We start from the raw sequence: 21,856 nt of genomic DNA, 5'->3' as shown, positions 1-21,856 counted from the left end.
TCAGAAACACTGCCCGCATGCCAGAGGGGCTCTTGTCGGGAATTCTCTGGCGGCTCTTCTTTCAGCAGACTTGAGAGAGCAAGTGAGGAGGTCGAGCCAGCAGGGCGTTCCCCGTGCTGCGGAGGATGCGTGGTCTCTATTCACCTTGCTCCTGTGGGCCAGGCTGGTGGGCTCTGTACTGGGATTGGGCCCTGAGGCCAGAGCTACGGTGCAGGGAGGTGAGAGCCAGAGTCACAGGGGTGCGGGGCTCCCTGGGGATGGGTGGGGAGGCGTGGGGGGAGGCCACCCCCTCCACTTGGCCCTGGAGCCTCTTGACTGTACAGCAAGAGGTGACATCAGCTCTGGACAGCCCCCCTCAGGGACTGAGGCTTTCTTTCCTGCCTTGAAGAGCTACACCCTCATTGCAGCCCAGAACTCAGACAGAACCCACAGCCTAAGCTTGCACAAAGCACTGAACTTTTCTTCCCTGCTCTCTGACAAGACCCCCACCGCCAGTGGTCTCCAGGGGCAGTGAAATTGGGAGGTGAAGGGGCTGAGCAGAGACAGCTCCATGAGCAGGAAGCTCTACACAACATGAGGAGGACTCTGGGAGACCCAGAGGAATCGTAGAACAAAGAAACTGGGAGGCCAGCCTCCATCTCCCCATTTTCAGAGGCCCATAGGGGAGGACGGACTTCCTCACGTCCTTAGGCCAGGGCTGAGGCTGAACAAAATCCCCAGCCGCTGACTTCCTGACCCTGGGATGGGGGCTTCGGCCCCTGGTCTTGGGTAGTAGGGCCAGGCTCCTTAAAACCCCAAGTAATCCCCTCTTTCACTGGTAGCTCCAGATGCAGATGTAAGGACCTTGGGGCTGGAGGGGAATAGTTGTCGCGATTCAGGGCTGAGGTCTGTGCCTGTCCCATTGCGGGGTGTCTTCCCACAGCCTCTGCCCACCAGCTTGCTCTGACCACAACAACATCAAGCTGTATTCAGCCTCCTGCTTATGTTTCCAGGGAATTCCAGTCCCAGAAGCATTAACCATATCCCTGAGACCCGGGCTCTGTGGGGGAGAGCCAAGGCTCAGCTTTCAGAAAAGTGTGGAAATTCTGACAGACATGGTGCCCATGTCTGAGGGTTTCTTAGTCATTCCCTGCGCCCTGGGAAGCCCCACCGTAGGATCTACGGGGTGGGAAAAAAGCATTTGCAGCACCAGAGAGCTACCCTCCTCCACAAGCCAACATCGTGCGGGAAGAGCCGCTAACCAGGGTGGCCTCTGCTAACCCCGAGGCCTTTCAACCCTCCCAAACACCTCCGAAGCCCGTGCCCTTAGCAGCAAAGACCTGAAGTTCCAGCAGATGGGGATGTAACTGTGCAAAGGGGACTGGTGAGAAAACATGACAGACACCCCTCACTCGGGACGTGGAAGTTGGGGGTTTTCCCTGGAGGAGGGCATGCCACAGAAGGCTTCTCAGGACCCATCTGAGTCCACATTAAAATATTTTTCAGAACAAAAATCTTGCCATTGTTTACCCATGTTTTGATCTGAAGTCATAGGATTTTAGGGTTGGCTGGGTTTCAGACCCATTCCTCTCTCTCACCCAACCCCACCCCACCAGTTTTCAGAACAGAGACCAACAACAGAGAGATGAGAGGAATCCCCAGAATCACCCAGCCTAGGTCACGGCAAAATTGGGTCTAGAATCCAGATGTCCCGATTTCTGCTTGATGAGAGATAAAGGTTTTTTTCAGTCAAGGGCGATATCAGTCATTCCATGACATGTTTGGCTTTTGGGAGTTTGGCCAGGGGAAAAAAAAAAAACAAACCCGCTACATATACACATCTCAAGAGAGAAATACGTTTGTTTTACCCTAGTAGATGGTCCATTTGCAGGAAAAATAAATAGTGTTTTTGCAACTAAGGGGTGGGTGAAGAATTCAGGTTTTTTTTTAAGTCCCACAGCATGAATTTAAAGCAGGATATAAGTTCAGATTGTTTAAAAAATCTTTCTCAATTTGGTTTCACATGGAAAAAAAATATGCAGATGACACCAGGGTGAATTCTAAACCAGAGTTTGTTGATGATTATCATTCATGGCTTAGAGCACTTGAAAAATGTTTAACACTTCATACATGTTTTCAGTATTTAGGGAAGTAAGTTTGGGGACGAGGGGAGCTGTGGGCACCCCAGCATGCAGTGTAAACTCAGAATAAATGATCAGAGGAGGAAGTTTCTAAACAGTTTTCCCTGCAGCTGCTGAGATGTTTCTGTCTCTGTTTTACAATCAAGGAGGCAGAATCCTTTGGAGTCCTTGGACTCCCTTCTCCCATCCCTGTGCCTAGACTTTGCTGTACCAGGTGCCCGGGAGAATCTGTTTAGGATAATGGAGCACCAAAAGTTAGCCTTATCTCAGGCATGGAGAGACACAGCGACTGCACCTTTTTTTGTTTGTTTTTTGTTTTTTGGTTTTTTTTTTAGATGGAGCCTCGCTCTGTCACCCAGGCTGGAGTGCAGTGGCAAGATCTCGGCTCACTGCAACCTCCGCCTCCTGGGTTCAAGTGACTCTCCTGCCTCAGCCTCCAGAGTAGCTGGGATTACAGGTGCATGCCATCATGCCCAGCTAATTTGTGTATTTTTAGTAGAAATGGGTTTTCACCATGTTGGCCAAGCTGGTCTTGAACTCCTGACCTCAGGTGATCTGCCTGCCTCGGCCTCTCAGAGTACTGGGATTACAGGCATGAGCCACCGTGCCAGCTGACCCAAGTCTTAAAGAGTAAGTTCGTGTCCACCAGGTGGATGTGGAAGTTGAATGTGTCCCAGGTAAAGAGAACCATGCTTGAAACAGCATAATGTTGTCTGATCCTCCCAAATAGTACAGCATGGCAAGGGTTTGGGATGTAAGAGACAAAAAATCAGGCTGGAAAGGAAGGTGGGGATAACCAAGGGCATTGCAGTGGTCAGGAGTTTAGGCTTGAGCCTCTGGGCACTAGGAAGCCATCCATAGGATTGTAATGGCGGAGCCTTGGCTGTCTCTGGTGGCCCTTTGCACATGACCAATGCCTGGTGCGTGGTAGACAGACCCTTCCTCTCAGGAAAGGCCACGTTCCAAATCCAAGTTTCTCTTCTGCTCCTGCTCCTTCTCTTGTCTGCACTTCCACTTTGAGAAAATCCTGTTTTTCAGAAACATTTCCTGAGAAGATGCGACCCCAGCTCTATGCAGTTCTGTAGGAGCAGCGCTGGTGTGGAGCAATGAAAAGGAAGATTCATTTCCCCTGCTCACTCCCACACTGGTGACCCCAACTGTGCAGGTGTTTTGCACATTGACCAATGCCCCATCCCCAGCTGGGTGTCCCACTATTCAATTCCATTCTGACATAATCTACCTGGAGTTAGTGAAGACCCCACAGGGTAAGGGCTCAGTCCCACAGGCTGCCCCTGACTTCAGATGAAATCTCAAATCCAAGCTTCCAGAACATATAAGCAACTGGCTGAAAGTCGGAGATTCCCTTTAGACCCCCTCCTTGGGTTTGATTATTTGCTAGAACCCAACTCACAGAACTCAGGAAAAGTTAGGTTCATCAGTTTATTATAAAGGACACAACTCGGGAACAGAGGGATGGGAGAGATGCAGAGGGCCAGGTATGGGGATGGGGCGCAGAGCTTCCCTGCCCTCTCTGGGCACGCCGCCCGCCAGGTACCTCGATGTGTTCAGCACTGCACCTCTCTGAACCCTGTCCTTTTGGGTTTTTATGCGGCTTTCATTACGTTAGCATGACTGATTAAATCACTGGCCATTGTTACTTGAATTCAATCTTTGCAGCCCCTCTCCACTTCTAAGTGGGGCTGAATGGTCCAACTTTCTAATCACGTGGTTGATTTCCCTGACAATCAGCACCTCATCCTTCGATCCCACCCAAACTCAGGTATGGTTGGAAGGGGCTTACTATGAATTTTAAAAAGATGCTCCAGAGCTATTTCAGGAGTAGGGACAAAAAGCAAAGTTTCTCACAAGAGATGCTCCTGTCACTCTTATCGCTTAAGAAGTTACAAGAGTTCTAGGAGCTCTGGCTGGGAGCTGGAGATGAAGACCAAATACTTCTCATTATATCCGTATCACAGTAACAAATCTTAAATCCAAGTCCTGTTTTCACCTCACTGGCTGTGTGGCCCTGAAGCTAGTCGCTTAGCCTCTCCGGCCACAATTTCCTCTTTTTTCCCCGGTTCTGTGCAGAGGATGGGATCTGGCCTTCCAGACATTCTGGTTTGCCAAGATCCCATCTTAAGCCTTCCAAAAACAAATCCAGTGACTCTTCCTGAAAGCTCCCAGTGACCCCTTCCATGGGAGCTTCTACACTGCTGTGTGCAGAAAACAGTTCAATTCCGATTAATCCATGCTGTGAGTGGTTTGATGGCTTCACATACATTCAAGAGGACCTGGAAAAATTAAAGGCCTGGCCCCTTTAAGAAGTCAGGTGGTAAAATAAGGATGTGCAGAGGCGAATGCGAGTCAGGGACAGCTGAGCTCGTTGTATTACTTTCATCTCTTTAAAAGATATTTTCAGCATCCCTGGCCAGAGGGAGAGAGACCAGAGCTGGGCCCGTGCCCTGTCAGGGAAAAAATGCTTAGGCAAGGAGAAATGAAGCCCCTCTTGGGAATCCTAAGAGGTCATTAACAGGGCCACTAATATTTGTATTCTGGATATATGCTAACTGAAGGCAGGAACCAGGGCCAAAGCCTGGGAAGAACTGCTAGTTGGAAGAAAATAAACAAGGCACTGTGGAGTTTATGTTCAGAGTTAGCAGCCAGGTGAGTGCGTGGGACTTGGGAGGCGTGGCTGCTGTGACGCCTTATCTAGTAGGGGCATTTCACACGTAAGTTGAGGTGGCCAGTCTGACTGCTGCCTAATCCCTGTTCTTCTTATGTGTGTTGCCTGCTGTGTCTCCACTTCTCTGCGTACACAGGCAGCCGAGCCTGCGGTGCTGCCCTTCCCTCCCCACCAGGGACTGGCATCCCCAATTCTCTGGCAGACATGCAGTGGTTTTGGGGGTTTGCCCTGCAAGAAAACTGTCTTAGTAATACCCACATCAGACGAAGGTGAACACGGAATCATCTACGAAAACCAGTGAAAGAAATGACGCTGGGATCTTTTATGTGGGTTTTGAACAAAGAAAAGTTTTTACGTTGAGATGTACATGAAAACCAAGAGTGGTTTGACTGTTTATTTAGAAAACATTTCAAACAAACTTGGGAATCGTCCTTAATCTCCGTGACCCCGAGCTCCCGTTATGCTGGGAGTGAATGCAGCTGCGGGCTCTGCGGATTGAGTCCGGGAGGTCCCCGGGAGCCTTTGATGTCACTGGATCGACTCTCACTGCCACTACATGAACTTCACAGCCCTAGGTACCCTCTGTCCTTTGACATGGAAGCCACCCTTGGAGGGTGTTTGGGGCCAGCTGTCTAGTTGGACTTACTTCCCCTGGGGCTGGATTTCAGCCTCTTCTTTTTCTTTTTTTTTTGAGACCGAGTCTCACTCTGTCGCCCAGGCTGGAGTGCAGTGGCACAATCTCTGCTCACTGCAACCTCCTGCTCCTGGGTTCAAGCGATTCTCCTGCTTCAGCCTGCTAAGTAGCTGGGATTACAGGTGCACACCACCACGCCCGGCTAATTTGTGTACTTTTAGTAGAGACAGGGTTTCACCATGTTGGTCAGGCTGGTCTCGAACTCCTGACCTCAAGATCCACCTGCCTCAGCCTCCTAAAGTGTTTGGATTACCGGCGTGAGCCACTGCGCCCGGCCTCAGCCTCTTTTCTTTAGGGAGCCGTTTGTCGAATTCAGATGGAAGAAAGAGACAGGCAAAGCCATAGTAAACCTCCCTGGGAGGTCTTGGGGCCATGGTGGCAGAAGGGGGTATATGGCCGCCTTTCTCGCTGACTCAGAGGTTTGAAAAGTCACTTGCCATGGTGCCTGGGTCCCCCACCATGATCCTCAGGGGTTGTATTGAGTTCAACACTATTGAGAGGCGACCATCCCGGTCACTGAGCTCCGGCATGTTTCAGAATAACTCTGGGGTATGTCATCATCCCATCTAACTGAGGAGGGAACCATGCTGAGAGTTTACACTCCTCACCCAAGGTCCTAGAGTTAGAGAGGGGTAAACCTGGTTCTCAAGACAGTCCTGACCTTTGAGGATTTATGGTGCAGAAGTGGAGAAGCATCACGGAAAAGGGACTCAGACCTAGAACATAGAGGAGGAGGAGAACTGGGATAGGAACTAGGGCAAGGAGGGGATGGCAGAACCCTCCCAGGAAGGTCCACTAGCCCTGGGCACATGAACCTGAGCCTTCAAGAAGGGTGCCTTACGGATGTCAGCACCTCCCCACAGGGTGTACAGCAAGGAGAGCTGCAGGCCTGATGAAACAGGCACATAGCATCACTGTCTTCTCCTGGCTCTCCAGCATTTCTTTCTGGTTTTAAATGCTTGTTGACTCTGACCTCTCACTGCCCTCTGAGAGGTTCAGGAGCTTAAGAAAGAACAGGATTCACTTGTCCACCCAGGCCACCCAGGAAATTCCTACAAATCCAGCTCTAAGCAGAGCTTCTGGGCCTTAACAGCATCCTCCCACTGTGATGGGGTGAGCTTCTGGTTCAGGACTGGGCAAGGAAAGCTCTTCATTTATTATTTGATCAGACACACTTTTTATTGAACACCGGGTAGCCAGGAATAGCAAGATCAGAGCAAACTTCCAGTTTCCAGAGAATATGAAGCACGGCTGGGGAGACAAAGAGGGGAAGTCACAGTTTTTAAAAGTCCAGTACGATCCTCAGGGCAGTGACAATGCGGGAGATAGTTCTGTTGCTCCTTCTACCCAGCAAAGTCCCAAGTACCCCGTGTGACCCCTAAGTGGAGACACAGCACTTTGGAAACCCAGGTGTGGTCCTGGCGTGGCCGCCTTATCATGTGACCTGGAGAGAGTCACTCACTCCCCTTCTCTGAGTCTCAGCTTTCTCACCTGTAAAATGGGGCTAACACCACCTACCTTAGGGGAGGACAGCAAAGACCCCATGAGACCTGCTAATAAAAGTGCTTTGAAGAGTTGTAAAGGAACGTATTAAGAGCAGATTCCCATTAGGAAATAGCATTTTATAAAGCACACCCACAGGCCAGACAACATTTTGAAAGCGATGCCCTCCAGGAGAGCCTGATCAGAAAGTCCTTTTGCTTTTGGGATGGCCCCTGTCCTTCCCACATGGATCACATTTCCTGCCGAGCAGTGTCACCTCAGCCTCAGCAGAGCCCCTGTGCCTCAGGCCGGCTGGGGGCACGGGGAGTTCTTTCTTTATAAGAGAATGAAAGTTCAACTTCCTTAATGGGCAGATGGTCCGAATTATCCCTAGGGCTCTACTCTGCAGCTGCAGAAAATCAGAGCCTATTTTCCCAGCCCCATGTGTTTATTTCTATTCTCCACGACCTCCTTTCTTTCCTCTTGTTTTGCTCTGGCAGGGGGACTGGAAGGCAGGGAAAACAAATATAAAGGAGCTGCAATCTTCCAGGCTTAGGGTGGGCTTTCCCTCTGCTTTTCTGTAGAGGCAAATTTCCCTGGACTTTAGGTCCCTTCTGGTGCACAGCCAAGCAGGTTTTGGGGTATTTAGTGACCAGCTCCGTTCTCAGAGCCCCTCAAATGCTGTGAGTCCCATTCATCCATTCATTGCCCCACTCATTCATTCCACACCATCTGTTGAGCACTGGAATGTGCCAGGCTGTTTGCTGCAGGGATGTGATTTGGAACCACAAGGATGCAGAATGGTGGCCCCCTTCACGCAGCTTCCCATGGGGAGTGCAGAGAGACACGGAAGAGGGAATCATGGTGCAGGATTTCTCATTAGTGGGGAGCACATGCTGGGGCCACAATCAGGGAAGCCTTCCCAGAGGAGGTGACATCTCTTTGCCTTACTCACAAGGCCCCACAACTAGGGAGTTGTGTAGCCGGGGCTTGATCCCAGATCCACACTCTCCCACAGAGCTTCTCAGCCTTGGCTGTGCACCAAAATCACCTACGAATTGTTTAAAACTGGCCCCTCGCACTGGTGGGTTTCAGAGCTTCCCAGGTGCTTCCCAGATACAGTCAATACTGGAGCTACTGCTTTCAGTCTAAGACTCATTCCCTTAAGCCTGAGAAGAGTGGATCCGGCAGACCCCATAGGGCTGTTGTGAGATGGATGAAAAGCACTTTATGTTTGGAGAGGGCTGTTATTAAATATTTGTCTTAAGTATTCAGCCTGAGAGTCACCTCTGTGGATTGAAAATAACAAGCCTTTGCCCTTCTCTCTGACTCTTCCATGTGGCAGCTGTGTGACCCTGAGCAAATTTTTACTTGACTTTTCTGAGCCTGTTTTCTCTTCTGTTAAATGAGCTGTAATAACTAACTCATGGAGCTGCTCTGAAGAAGAAATGAGCAAATGCACGCACAAAGCACTTTGCACAGTGCCCAGCCTGTGCACGACGGGACCTCAGTAGATAATCATTCTCTCCTCTTTTTATGCCTGACTTGAGCTCTGTCCTGGGTAGTACCCAGAACTTGGCTGTGTTGTCGCTGGGTTTGGGGATGGCCCTGAGCCAGGTGTGGCCAAGCCCTGCTGGCAGTAGATAGCTCTGAGGTTACCCCAGCCTTGGAAGCCAGTTCTGAGAGATGGCAGCCTCTGGCCACTACACAGTCCTCCTAAACCCGCTGGGGGTGGAGTAATGAAACCACTTGCTCAGTTGCGCTGAAAGAAGGAAAAGGCTGTTCCTCATTTCACACCCCAATGATAGCCATGAATCCCCAAGCACACAGTGTAAAATAAGGTAGGGAATAATCGGATGCAAAACCCTGGGATGTCCAGAGATGCCAGGGCGAGTAAGTGAAACCAGATCCTGGCTTTAAAATCCTGTAATGCATTCCCCAGAGATGCTGTCGGGTTCCCTTCCATTCCCAGAGGCAGGATGAGCAGCTGTCTGGCATGCTACAGAGAGGAGAGGATCTGTGTGTTTGAAGTAGAGGGGAGGGGTTCAAGGCCAATGCCCGAGACCCCTTCCAGCTCCAGGGTTCAGGGGCATCTGGGGTAAGACTCAGCCTGCTTTGCCTGGGACCTTGCTTGTCTGACATATATATTTACAAAGCAAAGAGAGCAAAGAAATGTTTGCTTTGAGAGGAGAATCCCCACATAGTGGATTTCTAAGGTCTGCACTAGGAGCTCAAGCGTGGTCGCAGCCCTAGCATTGCATTCCTGGGCCATTCCAGAGCTGCCTTGCTTAACAAATAACATCCAGTTTGCATCAATGTACAGAAAGTTGCTGACAGCAGGAGCCGGTCTTCTGCCTCATGGATGCCCTGGTCCTAATATGCTGAGGAGCCAGGAACCAAGCCCTGGGGAGAGCAGAAGTTAGGAAGAGACTCATTCAATTCAGGGGATGAGCCTTTTTGTTCCTGCTTCCTATGAGTGCAAAAAGGCTTTCAAGGATACATCCCTGCTTGGCCACTGGTGTCCAAGCCATCCCAAGCATGGGGACCCTTGGAGCTGACCCACATGCTGCTGGGAGGACTGCCACCTGGCCAGGGGTGGGAGCTCACAATGATGAGACCTCACGCTAGGTGCCAAGTCCTTGACATGCCCTGTTGCTCCCAGCCGCCACCGTGATGTCCACTTTAAGAAGAGGTGAGAGGCTGGGTGCGGTGGCTCACGCCTGTAATCCCAGCACTTTGGGAGGCCCAGGCGGGTGGATCACGAGGTCAGGAGATCGAGACCATCCTGTCTAAAATGGTGAAACCCCGTCTCTACTAAAAAATACAAAAAATTAGCCGGTCGTGGTGGCGGGCACCTGTGGTCCCAGCTACTCGGGAGGCTGAGGCAGAATAGCGTGAACCCTGGAGGCGGGGCTTGAGTGAGCCGAGATCGCGCCACTGCACTCCAGCCTGGGCAACAGAGCTTGACTCTGTCCCAAAAAAAAAAAAAAAAGGGTGAGGTATGGAGAGGTCACTTCTGGCCTATGTTGGAGCCAGAATCCAATCCTGCTCCTGAGTCCAGCCTCCTCTTTCCACCCTCCTGAGTTATCTCCCCACAGGAATCACCATGACAGTGTGTGATGCCTTGCAAATTCCTAATTTCCCCAGGACCCACAGAGGCAAGTAGCTGATCAGTTCTCAGATGGGTGCATGGGATTCACAGGTGCCCTCTTCAGGCTTTTCCAGTCCCAAGGACCAGAGACTCATCCGGGTCATTTCAAGTAATGAGGATATGCAAGGAGATTTGGGATGACCAGGACCCATAGTTCAGGTGGGCCTTGTGGATCCTGGCATGAGAAGGTCACTCGGAATCCAAGGCCATTCTGGGGGCCACTGCCCTTTGGCTCAGCTTTTCACTGGGAGGCCTCTTCTCCAACATGGCTTATTGATTCCACCATCCCTACCTCTCAGTCTCTTTGTGTCTGCTCAGCTCTCTCCGTATTCCCCAGTGTGAACTCCTGGGAGAGGTGGCCCTGCTAATCTTCATCAGAGAGGCTGGGACAGAACTTCTGAGTCAGGCCAATGATTCATGGTCTTTCCCACGTGGAAGGCAATGCCCGTGGGCTGTGAGCATGGCACACACCCAACCAGCCTGTCGAGAGCCACGCTCTAACCACATCTGACATCTAAGACAGACAAAGCTGGACCCTAGTTACAGTGATAAGAACAGATTGTAATCAGCGATAACTATTGCAGCAGGGAGGAGTCCAGCATGAACTGAATGCAACCTCGATGTGTACAGAGGTGACGGTTATTTTAAGGGAAAATGAGGGATTAGGGAGAGGGAAGAGTGGGGACTCGGTAGAGTCAGGGACGTGAAAAATTACAAAAAGCAGAAAGGAGCTAGTTCATGTAAAACCCATCTGGGTTTGATAACTGGTGCTTATCACAGTGAGGCTTCTGCATCTCACGGGGGACAGGGGCCCTGTCTTCAGGTGTTGGCTGGAACATACAGGAAATTCTTTTGGTAGTCTTGCATTTTCTCAGGCAGGCACTTTAAGGGGGTCCAGATCATCCTAGGAGCGGAATCTTGAGCTATTAGAAACTATATTAGTAGGCTGGGCGCAGTGTCTCACACCTGTAATCCCAGCACTTTGGGAGGCCGAAGCGGGCGGATCACATGGTCAAGAGATCGAGACCATCCTGGCCAACATGGTGAGACCCTGTCTCTACTAAAAATACAAAAAGTAGCCAGGCATGGTGGTGCACACCCGTAGTCCCAGCTACTCAGGAGGCTGAGGCAGGAGAATCACTTGAACTCTGGAGGTGAAGGTTGCAGTGAGCCGAGATTGTGCCACTGCACTCCAGCCTGGATGACAGAGTGAGACTACTCCATCTAAAACAACAACAACAAAAAAAAACCTATTGTAGTTCTGTTCACATCTATACAGACATGTCTTGTGTCTTTATAGAGGAAAGGTTGAGGTTCAGGAGAGCCTGGCTACAGAGTCTTTGTCACTGATCCCCTCAACAACCCTGAGAGTCCCATGTGACAGTGAAGAAATGAGGAAGTCTGAAATGCCTCTCAGACTTGCGAGAGCACTTGTAGCTTGCCTGGACTGGCCCTGCCCATCCAGTCTCTGCCCTGGGCTCCCCTCACCCACCACGCTGCTTGCTTCAGACCCACACCTGCCGGGACAACCTGGAACTGCCTCGCAGCATTTTGCATCCAAAGAAGAGACAGGGTGAAATGCCTCTGCGTCCCCAAGGCTAGATCGATACATGTTTAGACATCAATTAGCAAGGCGGGGATCTAGAATGACCTTCAGAAGGGCAGCACAAATCGATGAAATCCAGGGTCAGGCCCCAAGTCACTGTGTGCACAGCAAGCTGTGGCCTCCGTGCTGGGGCAGCACCTTTCCCACCCCTCCCACCCTGAGCAGGTGGGATCTGTGGGTGAGAACAGCACCCATTCTGAATATGCAGGCACTGGAGGTTGAGACTGGAACCAGGGAGGTACAGGGATCCGGAGGCATTCAGAAGGGGATTCCAATCATGCTTGCTCATAAAGTCGCGCACACATCTACCCATTGCCCTCCACACCATCTATTCAGCATTTAGGGCCCTCAGCCAACCACGTGTCATGTTAAGTGTTAAGGGGCCATGGATAAACAAGACATGGTCTCTATTTCCAAGGGAAAATAGTATATGTGCTTGTAACCCTCACAGATGGAGAGCAGTGCCACCTGGTTCTAGGAGTGCCAGCCTGCTCCACCCTGGGCCCTGCTGGTTTAACCTCAAACTCTCTTCTCTCTGTATTATGGTTTGTTACTGAAAGTAGCCAGCATCAGAAAGAGAAGTGGTCTCAAAAGAGAAGGATCTGGCATCCCAGTAATGGCTGGTGACTTCTCTCTCAACCTCAGTTTCCTCATTTCTAACTGAGGGTTTTGGAGCCCCTGAGTTCTCTGCCAGCTTTGACATTCTGTGGTCTTTCTTATCTATTTTAAACTCTTAGTTCATTTGAGTGAGTCCAGGGCAAAGACAACACTTACTTATCCTTGCATCCTTAGTGCCTAGCACAATCCTGGAATGTGGTAGTAATTCCATACCTGCAACTGGATGGATAAATAAATAAGCAATTGAAAAAATAAACACAGACACTGATAAAATATACATAAAGAATTAATACAGATAATGCATTTTTAGTGCTGCAAATCTGTGCACAGGAAGTAGAATCACCCCGGACTTCAACAAATATTATCACTTTCCTCAAAAGCTAAGGCTGGTTTATCCTTCCCCTGCCTGCAATCGTTGACACGTCCATTTTCAAATGCAAACTCAGCAATGGCTGTGCTTCACAAAGGCAACCCTGTCTTCTTGGTTCTCCCATAAGACTCAGGAGAAACCAAGCTGTTTCTATGAATTTTAGTTAGAAGCATTGCAGTTCCAGGGTTAAAGTAATTGTTTTTCATGTAACTGCTCCATCAAAAGGCATCTTGCATCAAAGTCGTGATGCAAATTGGTGGACCATGCTCAGGGATCTTCTGAAGAAAGGATTCTGGGAAAGAAAGGAGGGTGTAGATGGAGAATTGGCCCGAGGGCTAAGTCTCAAGTTCAGGCCCCAGCTCTTCTGCTAGCTACGGGATGACTTGGGTAAGGCACGTCACCTCTCTGGGCCTCTGCTCCCACACGTGTCATGCAAAGAGTGTGGACTATGTCATCTTCAAGTCTCTACCAGCTGGCAAATGCTATGCTTCACCATCATTTGTGATTATTGGAAAAGCCCAAAGATGGTGTCACAATAACCTAAAAATCACTCCAAGCACTAAGTAATGGGACATCTGTTGCTGACAACTAAGCTAATGGAAGTTGTTCCTAGTGATATCCTGAGAAAATGCTAAGATTCCTTGTCCAGACCCATGCCTTGATCTTCTCCATCACCTGGCCTCATCTGTGCCTCAGCTGTACCCTCTTTACTGGGGAACAAGCTCAAGCTTTGAGAGATGTGGGGCCTGTAGAAGGAGGGTGGCTGAGGACCATGGGGTTGGTCCCGATGGGGCCTGGGTGAAGGGCAGGCTCAGTACAACAGGTCGAGGAATGCGGAGGCAGGTGCTGTGGTCTGGGGCTGCAGTGAGGCAGAGAGCTCCAAGCCGAGGCTGGAATTGACACTCCAGAAAACTTGTGGGGTGAAACAATGAGCCCCTTGATCTGGGAGACAGCAAGGAGGCTACCCTGCCAGGAGCCAGTCTCCTGCCCTGTGTTCCCTCAAACCACTTTCCTCTCCTAGGGTTACACAGTGAAACCAGGCAGGGATGCTGTGGTCTGGGCTTTGAGGTGACAGCACTTTTCTCTTTCTGCTTCTCTGTATCAAAGGGAAGAATCTTGGTCACAGGGTGTTGATGGGGCTTGTAACCAAACCGAAGTGGGATCTTCTTGCCTGGCATGGTAAAGCCAAACATCCATCCTGAAGTTGTGCAGTGGGAGGAAGCATGGTGTTTATTTGCAAGGCACCAAGCAAAGAGAATCTGGTAGCTCACACTTAAGACTCAACCTCCTGGATGGCTTACAAGCAAGGCTGTTTAAAGGCAATGGTAAATTTCAGGAGAGCAGAAGTTACAGGGAAATTTCTAAATCAATACGTGGATGTTATACATTGGTTTGGCCTAAAAAGGTGGGAAATCTGGAAGCAAGGGCTTACAGGTCATACATGGCTTCAAAGACTTTCTGATTTGCAATTGGTTAAGGAAGGGAAACTTTGTCTAAAAACTTGGGTTCGGCAGAAAGGAATATTAAGGTCTGGCCTGTGGATGTGACTTCTTCCAGGTCCTCAGAGCTAGCTAGGTGCCTGGAATTTTCCTTTATTCTATGGCACTGGAGAATAAAGAATAAACACAATCATTAGCTGGGCATGGCAGCATGCACCCTGTAGTCCCAGCTACTTGGGAGGCTGAGGCGGGAGAGAATGGCTTGAGCCTGGGGGACAGAGGTTGTAGTGAGCCGAGATCATGCCACTGCACTCCAGCCTGGGTGACAGAGCCAGACCTTGTCTCAAAAAAAAAAAAAAAAAAAGTCCGTCAATCAGAGTTCAGGCCTCAGTTTCCCCTCATTTGAGGTCTATATGCCAGCAAATCCATTTGGTTCTGGGTTTCTGAAAAACAAACACCTCAGGGACATATGTTAAGATGTTCTCTTTAGTTTCTATAGAGACTCATCAGATGTTGACTCTAACTTCTTTGACTATTGCTTTAAGCTACTATTTCTTTCTTTCTTATCAAGTTGCTCATTTACTTCTTGGGGCTAGCCTAGAATTTCCTTTGAAGAAACTCAAGATTTTCTTTTATTTCCATGTTTGGAGGCCTAGCAGCCCCTAAGTCCCTGCTCCATCTCGGGCTTATGGTCCCCAGTTCTGGGGCAGCAGGGAACAGACGAACAGAGATGAGCCCTGTGGACATCTGGGTGTCTCTGCTATGGGGGGCAGGGGTGGGCATTACAAGAAAAAGCTCTGCCAAAGCCTTGTGGGATGGGGATTGGAATCAGCTGTCAAGAACAGCCTCTCCTTGTTTTTAGTAAGGAATAGCTCTTGGTGTTTCCCTTCAGCTTGGGTTTTCCAGCCAAGTGATGCTATGTGCCGGTGCCATTCCTGCACAGAGCTGGTAGGGACCAGCCTTGTAGCCAGTACCATCCTCTTAACTTGCAAACCATGAAGGCATGGACAGGTAGACCCCGGTCTGTAGGTTAGGGATCCAGAACAAGAGGAAAAGTGTGATAGTCTCTGCACCTAACGCCCTCACCTGAGGGGTGCAAATCAGATACACACACAGGAGTGGTATGGGGCAGGGTTTTCTTCCGGGTTGCTGATCTTCATTTGCTCAGGAAGGATTTTCCAGGGCTCAATGTGGTGTGATGCCAAGGAGGAGGTGAAGGTGCCTCGCAATCATTGAAGGGCAGTTACTAGGGGACGTGGCTGCAACCTTGAAAGCCTGGGGTCCCATTGCTCGTCACCAGCTCTCTTGCCCTTTGCCCTCTACCTGGAGCATCTGCTCTTGCTTTGGAGCCTAGGAGTCTCTGAATTTCACACAATCAAGAATCCCTGTCTCCCATTTTCCTCCACTGCCACGTGCAGAGAGAGGCATCTCCCTGACTCCAGTAGCCCCGTTCCCCCTACAGGGACCTTCTTGGGGGGCATCTGAGGAAAAAACTCCCTGGACTGACAGGAAGAGTCTTGGGGAAGTCACGGACCAGGCTGAGGCTGCCTCTCAGTCACCGCGTCTGATTAAGTGGGGGCTGACACATTGTGGGGCAAGAGCATTTCCCAGTGGTGGTTGGTGGCTTGGTGGGAAAGCTTTGACCTGGGGCAGAAACTGCCGGGAAAAAGCAGCATTTAAACCCTCTGCCCACAGAAACCCAAACCTCTTAAATGATGACGTCCTTCTCAGGCTAGAGGGTAGTCACTGTTGGAGGGCGTTGGTGATTCCCCAAGTGTGTTGCTGGAGGTGTCCTCATTGCTCAGCTCTGGGAAAGGCTCCTGCCTGCCTGCCTCCCCTACACCTCTTCAGGGGCAAAGGAGGCCAGAGACACAAGTTTCTGAATTTAGACTCCGAGTTCCTGAATCAGGGCAGCCTACATCATAAGCAAGTCAGACCTCAGCCTGTGGTTTCCCAGAGAGGTGGTAACAGAGCTGAGATTTTGTTGGGTGGGGAGAAAAGGATGCAAAATCCACAGCTTAGGGCCATGCTCTGTGCAGTGGAGCTAGAACAAAATGCGGCCTCTGATTTGGGTGAGTCCAGGGGAGAAGGTGTGGCTTTCAGATTTGTGTTGACCCTGCTGGGGCAGGCAGCATCTGTTGACCCTGTGGGCAGGCGGCCCTCCACCATGGGGGGAAGCCCTGAGTCTAGGGGATCTGGGGACAGGGGGTGAGGAACAGGCCTTCATGCTTAATGAACCGACACTGGGGTCTGGGTGGAGTCGTGCCTCGTCCAGCCTCGCCCAGGTGCTCTAGTTCTTTTTCTCCCTTGAGGACACTTTTCAGTTCCTGAGATCAATGTGGTCCCTACTGGGGAGACCATAGGAACCCTGCAGGCCATGACTTTGCTCGATGCATGGTGAGCATGGGCCATGGGCCAGAGACATCCTTGAAATTGATGCTTTGCATCCCGTAATTATGGTTATCATATGTTTTCAATTTTTTGAAGGTGTCTTGTTTCCAAATATTCTTCTATCACTTCTATATACATTGAAACCTCTTGGGAATTTCAGTATTTCAGCATCCAAATGACATTTTCCAGACTTCCCATTGCACCCACCATGATCATCTGACAGCCATGTCCCCATTCTCTCACTTGAGATGTACGGTCATTGTAATAGCCTGAGCTCCGGGTCCAGAATCCAGAGTCATCTCAAGTAGAGAAGGCAGCAAGTATGTGATTAGAAGTGTTGTGATGTAATAAAGAGGATGCTGGAGATTTGGGGCCCTGATGGTGGATTCTCCATTCAAGTTGCCACCAAAGCCCTGGACTCTGGGGAGCCATGCCCTCCAGCCAGCACCTGCCCATCTGGGTCCATATTAATGGGTCCCTCCATTCATGCATGCCTTCCTTTTGCACAGGCTGGGCATCTCAGTGCACCGGGCCCTGTACCAGATCACGTGATCCTCAGAAGGTTCACAGTGTCCTAAGAGAGTAAATAGCAATAGCAATTATGATACAAAGCTATAAGCATGTACCTAGAAGGGGCCCTGTTGGGTGTGGGGACCAGGGAAGGAGAAGAGGCATCTAAGCTGAGATCTAAAAGACAAGGAAAGCTTAGGCCAGAGTATAGAAAGGAGTTTTCTGAGGTGGGGGAGTCCACGTCCTTCCTCAGCTCATTCAGGTCTCCACTGAAGGCCTTCCTTCTCTACTCATCCAAAATGGCACCTGCTCTCACTCCCCACCCTCTTCCTTGTTCACTTGTCCAAGACAGTACCTGCCCTCTCATTCCCTCCCTTGTCCACCTGTCCAAAATGGTCCCTGCCCTCTCTCTCATTTCCTTCCTTGTCCACTCAGCCAAGATGGTGCCTGCCCTCTCTCTCATTTCCTTCCTTGTCCACTTGGCCAAGATGGTGCCTGCCCTGTCTCTCATTTCCTCTCTCCTCCACTTGTCCAAGATGGCGCCTGCCCTCACTCTCCACTCCTTTGTTCACTTGCCCACAATAGTGCCTGCCTCACTCTGTACTCCCTGTGCTTCTGTTCCCATCTATGCTCTTATCACCACTTGGCTATAATTATGGTTTTGTTTTTGTTGACTAGCTGTATTGCTAGACTCTTCCTAGAATGTCAGCTCCATGAGGGCAGGGACTCTCTTTGTGGGTGTATCCACAGCTGTCTAATAGACTCTCAGTCACTTACTTGGCTAAACGAGTAGGTGCACAAAGTGAGTTCAGGCTGGCCAGAACAGAGAGGCTAAGTCAGGGAGTCTCCGACCGTCTACCTTGGCTGCCTAGTCACACCCAGTCACACTCTTCCTGTTGTTTTGACCCCACACCTGACCTCTGCCTGGCCTGCTCTGCGACTCACAGCACGCTCCTGCCACTTCTTGCCCTACTTGCTGACCCCACACTGTGGCTTCTGTTGCAGGCCTCCTGGTGTAGCCAGAGGTGAGGCAGGTCTGTGAGAAACCAGGGATGACAGCCTGGCCTCAGCCAACCCAGGGCCAAGGCCCCACGCTGCGGCCGGGTCCCTCTTGGTGCTGCTGGCTGCAGGTTAGCCTGTCCTTACTGCTCCTGGGGAGTTTCTTGGTGTCAGACCCAGCCTCTGAATTCCAGCTCTTCTCCATGTTTTTCTTCTCCAGGATCTCTCTGTTGTCTTGCACAGCCTCAGCCTGTTTGGGGACAGCCTGAATGAGTTTGTATTTGCAGTCTGTGTGGGGAGAACGGTCACCTGGCCAGGGATGAAGGATCCGCAGCAAATACATCCAATATCGAGAGGAGGCATCCCTGGTGCTCTCGCTGTAGTCTTTAGCATCATTCCTGGGGTTGGGGTCGCTTCCTGGTGGCTTCCTCGGTTCCTCTGCAGAATTTTCTGGGGTTTTCTTTGCCCAGGCAAGTGGCCAGTTCTGAGTTCTCTCCTTTCTCATGGGGCACAGATGTCAATTCTGCCATCTCCTTCGGGACCTATGAAAGTCTTTGCCAAGTCACAGTCATTGAAAGGAGGCGCCTTCCAGCCCACTTGGCCAAATACAAGATAAAGGAAAAACAAAAGTCCAGGAGTGCCGCGCTTATTAGTAGCAGGGCTTGAGTAGGTTTGTTATTTTCTCTGGCAGTTCACATGGGCATTTTCCTGCATTGTGTCACCCACTTGTCACTGGGTTCCGGTACAATGTCCACCCCCACCCCACATGACACCAGTGAATTCTGGCTTTAAAAAGAGATGACCCTGATTTCTTCTCTGGCCTTGGATTACTGAGGGTTGGAGCTAGAAGGAACCTTGCTGATTGATCATCTAATCCAAACGCCAGTCCACAGCCCACAAACCAATTGTTCTGAATTATTTGGGACACTTGGAAAAATAGAGATCCCTCACTCTTGCCACCAAGATTCTCTTTCAGTAGGTCTGGATTGGCTGTGGAATCTGGTGTTCCTAATGATTTTGATAAGACCCACTGACACTCCAGTATCTTATCAAGTGAGGATGCTCAGGTCCCAGCAGGGGAAATAGCCCCCAAGAGTAGTGGGGCGGACAGGATGGTGAAAAGGATGTGGGAAGACACATAAGGAAACCCAAGCTGTGATCCCAGCTCTGGCACTGACCATGTGTATCACCCTGAGACTATGACTTCCCAGCCAAACCCTGGCTTTGTGATGATCCAAAGGCTTCTTTCAGTTGCTCTGGTGTTCTTGGAGTCCCCAACATTTCCCCTTGGAGAATCAATGCGTTGTAATACTCAGGAATGACTCTCTACTCCATTCTGCAAACATTGATTTTTCATTTCCTCCAGCCAGGCTGTGTGCTAAGCACTGAGTTTAGAGATCAATGTGACAGGGGCTCAGCCCTCAGAGAAGGGGGAACAGACCCACATTGCTGATGCTTCCGTGGGCCAGGATTGTGCCCCAGAGCCCTTTTAGCTTTGTTGCATTGTGTTTGCATGACAGTCCTGCAGTGTAGATGTTGTTCCCATGTCGCAGTTGGGGAAATGCCCTTAGAGAGGTTGTGAGGCTACCTTAAGGTCATTCAGGTCGAAAGGGCCTATTATGTGCCAGGTGCTATTCTGAGTTCTTCACATCTATTACCATGTTTCATTGATTCTGTGACACACATTTATATGTCTGTGAAATCAGGAAGCATCTGGCACTTGATATAATTTGCCACCTACCCAGCAGAGATTTTTCCTTCTTAGTGGCATATAAAACAGGCGCCCGTTACAACAGGTGGCATCTCAGATTTGATGAACCAATGTGTCTCACAGTTGCAGATAGTAAGTGGCAGAACCAGAATTCCCAGCTGGCTCTCTCTGGCTTAAAGCACTTTCACACTCACAGCCTAGTGGGAAAGTGAACATGAATGACCAAATCAGGGCTGAGACACTTCCCGGGACACAGCCGTGCTACCTGCCCACAAAGTCTTAACCATCCTTGGCTTCCTGTTTCTCCTACACCCTCCTCCCTAGCAGGCAAGGCTGCTGGTCACCGGGTCTCAAACAGTGGAGAGAAATCTGGTAATCACACTCCTTGATATTTACCCAAATGAGCTGAAACTGACATCCACATGAAAACCTGCACATGGATATTTATAGCAGCTTTATTCATCCAGGCAAAAACTTTGAAGCAACCAAGATGTTTTTCAGTAGGTGAATGGATGAATAAACTATGGTGCACATAGAAAATGGAATACCATTCAGTCCTAAAAAGAAAGGAGCTATGAAGCCATGAAAAGACATGAAGGAACCTTACATGAAGGTTCACTTACTTATTACTAAGTGAAAGATGCCAATCTGAAAAGGCTGCATACTGTATGATTCCAACTATGACATCCTGGAAAAGGCAAAACTATGGAGACAGTGAAAAGATCAGTGGTTGCCAGGGGTAGGGAGGAGGGAGAGATGAATAGTCTCACTGAATAAGTGGAGCACAGAAGATTTTTAGGGCAGTGAAAAGATTCTGTATGATATCGTAATGGCGAATACACATTATTATACATTTGTCCAAACCCATCGCATGCACAGCACCAAAAGTGAACCCAAATGTAAGTTGTGGACTCTGGGTGATGACGAGGCATCAGTGTAGGTTCATTGAGTGTAACAAATGCACCACTCTTGGGGGATGTTGATAATGGAGGAGGCTGTGTGTAGAGGGAGGGGTGGTGTATATGGGAATTTTCTGTACCTTTCAATCAATTTTTCTGCGAACCTAAAACTGCTCTTTAAAAAAGGCTATTTTATTTTATTGTTTATTATTTCAACTTTTATTTTAGATTCAGAGGGTACATGTGCAGGTTTATTACCTGGGTATATTGCGTGATGCTGAAGCTTGGAGTATAGACGATCCTGTCATCCAGGTAGTGAGCGTAGTGCCCAGTAGTTAGTTTTTCAACCCTTACCCCTCTTCTTCTCTCCCCCATCTTGTATTCCCACCCCCACCCCTGTGTTTAGCTCCCACTTAAAAGTGAGAATATGAGGTATTGGTGTTCTGTTCCTGCGTTAATTCACTTAGGATAATGGCCTCCAGCTGCATCCATGTTGCTGCACAGGACATGACTTTGTTCTTTTTTATGGCTGCATAGTATTCCATGGTGTATATGTATATGTACCACATTTTCTTTATTCAATCCGCTGCTGATGGGCACCTAGGTTGATTTCCATGTCTTTGCTATTGTGAATAGTTCTGCAGTGAACATATGAGTGTATGTGTCTTTTTGGTAGAATGACTTATTTTCCTTCAGATGTACACCCAGCAATGGGATTGCTGTGTCAAATAATAGTTCTGTTTTAAGTTCTTTGAGAAATCTCCAAACTGCTTTCCACAGTGGCTGAACTAATTTACATTCCCACCAACAGTATAAGCATTCCCTTTTCTCCACAGGCTTATCAGCATCTGTTGTTTTTTGACTTTTTAATAATAGCCATTCTGACTGGTGTGAGATAGTATCTCATCGTGGTTTTGATTTGCATTTCTCTGATGATTAGTAACGATGAGCATTTTTTCATGTTTGCTGGCTGCTTGTATATCTTCTTTTGAGAAATATCTGTTCATGTCTCCTGCCCACTTTTTTTTTTTTTTTCCTTAGACAGGGTCTTGCTTTGTCTGCATGCTGGAGTGCAGTGACACAAACATGGCTCACTGCAGCCTTAACCTCCCAGGCTTAAGTGATCCTCCCACCTCAGCCTCCCGAGTAGCTAGCACCACAGGCATGGGCTACTATGCCTGGC

At 49.5% G+C, this 21,856-nt stretch overlaps 1 protein-coding gene across 1 annotated transcript in view; it reads left to right on the top strand.

Moving 5' to 3' along the window:
- The window catches only part of SCARA5 (scavenger receptor class A member 5), a 122,860-nt gene that overhangs the window by 90,181 nt on the left and 10,823 nt on the right, over window positions 1-21,856 (top strand). The window lies entirely within an intron of this gene.

Source organism: Gorilla gorilla, chromosome 7 (assembly GCF_029281585.2).
Source record: "Gorilla gorilla gorilla isolate KB3781 chromosome 7, NHGRI_mGorGor1-v2.1_pri, whole genome shotgun sequence".
NCBI lineage: Eukaryota > Metazoa > Chordata > Mammalia > Primates > Hominidae > Gorilla > Gorilla gorilla.
This window is presented reverse-complemented; position numbering and strand designations above follow the sequence as displayed.